At 41.8% G+C, this 4,581-nt stretch overlaps 1 pseudogene; it reads right to left on the bottom strand.

Annotated features, from left to right (window-relative positions):
* Positions 1-2,714: 2,714 nt before the first annotated feature.
* LOC102846802 lies at positions 2,715-3,231 on the bottom strand (annotated as a pseudogene).
* Between the last annotated feature and the right edge of the window lie 1,350 nt (positions 3,232-4,581).

The raw sequence follows: 4,581 nt of genomic DNA, 5'->3' as shown, positions 1-4,581 counted from the left end.
TCTAGGATATTTGGCAAATAATCTGTACTCTTTGTTTTCAAAGTAACTCTGAAAAGTAGTTCCAATCTTTCCCTCTTATTGTTGGAATGATTCCGAGCTGATCCCTTATTGGATTTCTGAGATTGGATTCCAGACTCATGTTAAGACATTAAAATGGAGTTAAGTCTCTGCAAAAGGAACAAATGCAAAGTGGAGATGACCAAGTCTTACTTCTATCCACTTCGTAAAGGGAAACTGTCCCTGTCAATAATGTTCATTATTGTTATTGTTGTTGTTATGTGCTGTCGAGTCACCTGCAACTCACAGCGACCCTATGTATAACAGCCCTAAACCCTGCTCTATCCTGTGCCAATCTTATTGTCTCTGACACACCTATGCCGTTACCCCAGTCACTGAATCAATCCATCTCATCGAGGGTCTTCCTCTCTTGTGCTGTCCTTCCACCCTACCAAGCATGACGTTCTTCTCCAAGGACTAGTCTCTCCTTGCAATATGTTCAAATTATGTCAGACAAAGCTTCAGAATCCTTTCCTCCAAGGAGCAGGCTGGTTCCACACTCTCTAGGATGAACCTATTTGTTCTCTTAGCAGTTCATGGTATTTTCAGTACTCTTCTCCAACGCCACAGCTCAAAGGCATCAATTCTCCTTCTATCATCTCTATCATCCTTTGTCATTTCCCAGCTCTCTGTTGTATAGCAAGTAATTGCAAAGACCATGGCCTCTATCAGGTGCACCTTAGTCTCCAGACTGAAGAATAATGTCTGTAGCACCATAAAAATAGCTACATAGTCAGATACGCCACCCTACGTGCTCCTGCACCTATTCTTACCAATCATTGGGCCAATATTTGTTATAAGACTCACAGACTTTACTCACAGTTGTAGGATTTATTAGGGAAATAGGTTGGAGAGGGAAGGAGGCAAAGAATACCTTACAGTGCAAGTCAAGGCTTATTCCAGAAGTCCAAGCCAGATCAACAAGGCACAATTCCTCAATTAGTGTAAACCAGGTCAACTCAACAGCACAAATGCAAGAAGCCTCTGGTCTCCTCAATCACTCAGCAAACTTTATCTCAGAGCAGTTACAAGTCAGCTTTTCCTTCAATCATTCAGCAAACAAAGCCTTTAACTGGAGCACAAATGTATAGTTTCTCTGGTTACATCTTGCCACAGTTACTTCACAACAATGTCAGTCTTTTCACAGTCTCGCCACCACCATCTTCATCTTTTTTCATAATTGTGAAAATACTCTCTTATATTGGTTCCACAGCTATTGATGATTTGCAAGACCATGTGTGTACAGTTAGGGTAGCTGGAGATCATTCCCCAAGCAGGGGTTAGTGCAATGGGTGGAAAAGCCAACGCTTAAAGTTCTAACACCACAGTCTCCACATTCAAAGTGTTGTGTTTACTCACATCTTGTGTCCTGAATTATAAAATCTCATACATAAATATACTGTTCAAACAGAAAATAGGGGTGGCAAACACATTATTAAGGTCTGTCTCCAAAGAGCAACCAGATAATAGAGCAGATGACGAATACTTTGTTGTGTGGAAGAACAGTCTTGTGTGACAGCCCACACATGCAGAATCTTATGGCTCCCATCTGATGTTCCTTCTCTGTCCTTTGAGATGTCAGTGTACACAAAAGGGTATTTTTCACAGCTGATTCAGAAGACTCAATGTTCTATATCAGTGACCTGCTAGATCTTGCTGTCAGTCTCAATAGTCATTTCCAGAGAATTCTGCAACTACAGTAATTTCTCAATCCTCATACCATTTATAATGAGACAATAAGCTTGACACAGGATAGAGCAGGTTTCAGGGCTATTATACATAGGGTCACTATGAGTTGCAAGCAACTCAACAGCACATAACAACACTAACAACAGTGGATAAATATGAACCAATCTCAAGATTTACTTCGGTTAATAGTAAAGTCTGACAAACTGCATCCTAGTTAATGTAGTTATTTTCTTAGCTACATATGAATGTTGTAATATCTCAAACTCATGTGTATAAAAGATGTATGTCTATAATACCATTAGTAGCAGTAATATAAGCTATAAAACTGAAAAGCAGTTTGGTGTTTCATCAAAAATCTGAACATAGATTCCATATAACCCAGCTATTCTATTCTAGGAATCTACCCCAAGGAAAACAGAACTGAGACACAAATGGAGATGTGTACACTGATGTTCAAAGCATCATTATTCACAATAGCAAGAACGTGAAACAGCCCAAGTGTCTATCAACAAACAACTGGATTGAGATATTGTATGCAGCACTCAGGAACAAGATTTTGAAAAATATATAACATGGGAGAAGCAGGTGAAAAAACCAAATACTGTATAAGATCACTATTGTAAAAAAAGAAGGATAGCCAATAAGATGTGTATGGGAGGGTGAGAGAACAGGGATGCTGGAGGTGGGGAGAGGGGGAAATCACAGAGGCACAGAGTTTGGTGGGAGGAGGAAGGGGGTTTATAAAACTCCATAAAACAATGTACGTGAACAAAACACAATATAAACATATTATGCAAACCAATAAAAACTTTTTTTTCTGTTGCAAAAAGCTTTATTGTTTCATTTGGTCCAAGGCTTGGGCAAAAGTCTTCTGGGTGGATAAGATTCTACATCAGGGTGGGGTAGAGAAGCTTGCTGCTGTTGGCAGGGGGACGCCGAGTTTTCCCCCTGAAAGTCCCCGCAGACCCCTAGTCATGTCTGAGGGTGAGATGCTCAAAGAGATACTCGCCCAGCCCAGCCTGGGGGCCGCCCAGTCTTCTAATGTTGGTCAGATGGTCACCCATCTTCTTCAGCTGTTTCACTTCCTCGTCCAGGAAGTGGTTCTCCAGAAAGGCAGAGATGTGGGTCAGTGTGGGCGGCGTGCAGATCCAGAAGGGCCTGGTTCAGGTTCTTCTCCAAGGCCAGCTCTGCTTGCATGGCGTCCAGGGTTTGACCCCACTCATCCTGGGATGGCTTCTGGATATCTTGGAAGAGGACTCGGCCACCGCGCTGGTTTTGCAGCTTCAAGAGCCGCTTGGCACCCTCCCTCTTCTCATTTGCCAACTCACGGAAGAAGTGGCCCACGCCTTCCAAGGCCACATCATCGTGGTCAAAATAAAAACCCAGAGAGAAGCAGGTGTAAGAGCTCCGCAGGTGCAAGTTGACCAGACGGTTGATGCCAGCTTCTGCTTTGGCAGAATAATTTTGACGGATCTGAGAGCTCATAGTTGGTCAAGATTTTGGGGCTAACAAAAAAAAGTGTTAGCTGGACCCAAAAATAGGAGATGGTTGAGATGGTCCCAAGGTTACGCCTGGAGGTGAAGTTGGAGGGTAGTCGGAGACTGGAAGGTGGAAAGTCTCCGAGTCTGTTCCGTCCAAACCCTGTTCAAGCAAGAGACAGATCTATGGGACCACTGGGGAACTCCAATAAAAACATTTAAAAACCCTCTAAATGAGAAAGAAGATTTACTTCATTGAAAATCTTAAATTTTTTTGTTCGAATTATTATTGTTGTTCCTGATGTTGAGTCAGAACAAACTCGTAGGTTACCCTCCAGTGGATTTTCAGAGGCTGTAAATCACATGGATCAAACCACGGTCTTTTTAATTGCTTCCAATGCATCTGAAAATTGGTTAGTGAATGAGGATGACAGAAGAATCGATGCCTTTTCGCTGTGTGTTGGAGAAGAGTATTAACAATTTGATGGTCTGTCAAAAGAACAAAGAAGTCTGTCTTGGAGAACGTGCAACCAGGGTGATCCACAGAGGCAAAGATGGTGAAACTTTGTCCCATGTACTTTGGGCATGTTGTCAAGAGGGTCTAGTCCTTAGAAAAAGATAAAATGCTGGGAAAGGTGGAAAGTCAGAGGTAGAGAGGCTGCCCCCCGACAAGATAGACACAGTGTTCAATGGGCTTGAGCATGTCAGAGATGATGAGGATTGTACAGAAAGGCCAGGATTAAGATCTGTTATTCATAAAGTCGCTATATTGTTACTGTAGTTGCTTACCGTCGAGTCTGAACCAACCGATAGCAGACACTCCAGTGGGTTTTCAGAGCCAGTTAATCACATGAGAGGAGATTGTTCATCCCTCTACCATGGAGCAGCTGATGGCCTTGAATCACATTCCTTTGGGATTGCAGTGCAGCATCTTGTCGCTAGGCCACCAGAGCTCCATCTATGAGATGGCCAAATAACAACAACAAATTGCATGAGAGGATATTGCCCATCTTTCTTCAGCAGAACAGCTGGTGAATTCAAACTGCCTGTTTTATGGGTTGACAATGCCAGTTCTTACCCACTCAATGACCAGACCTAATTTATTTTCTTTACAGAAATGTAAAGTCAATAAATTCTTAATAATGTGTAATTGCTAATGATAGCCAAGAGTTTTCTTAATGTCCCATGTAAAGAATGGCTTTGAAATGAGGCCGAGTTTGAACATTAGAAAACATGCATGGAAAACTAAGAACTATTATTTAAGTTCTTTGTTTAATCAATGTGTTTGAATTTCATGTTTTCTGTTCTATTCAACATTATTTAATCAATTATTAACCTTTCTCAGACACATACTCAG

The sequence above is a fragment of the Elephantulus edwardii genome, unplaced genomic scaffold (genome assembly GCF_000299155.1).
Source record: "Elephantulus edwardii isolate Elephantulus edwardi_28Jun2011 unplaced genomic scaffold, EleEdw1.0 scaffold00511, whole genome shotgun sequence".
In the NCBI taxonomy this organism is placed as follows: Eukaryota; Metazoa; Chordata; class Mammalia; order Macroscelidea; family Macroscelididae; genus Elephantulus; species Elephantulus edwardii.
This window is presented reverse-complemented; position numbering and strand designations above follow the sequence as displayed.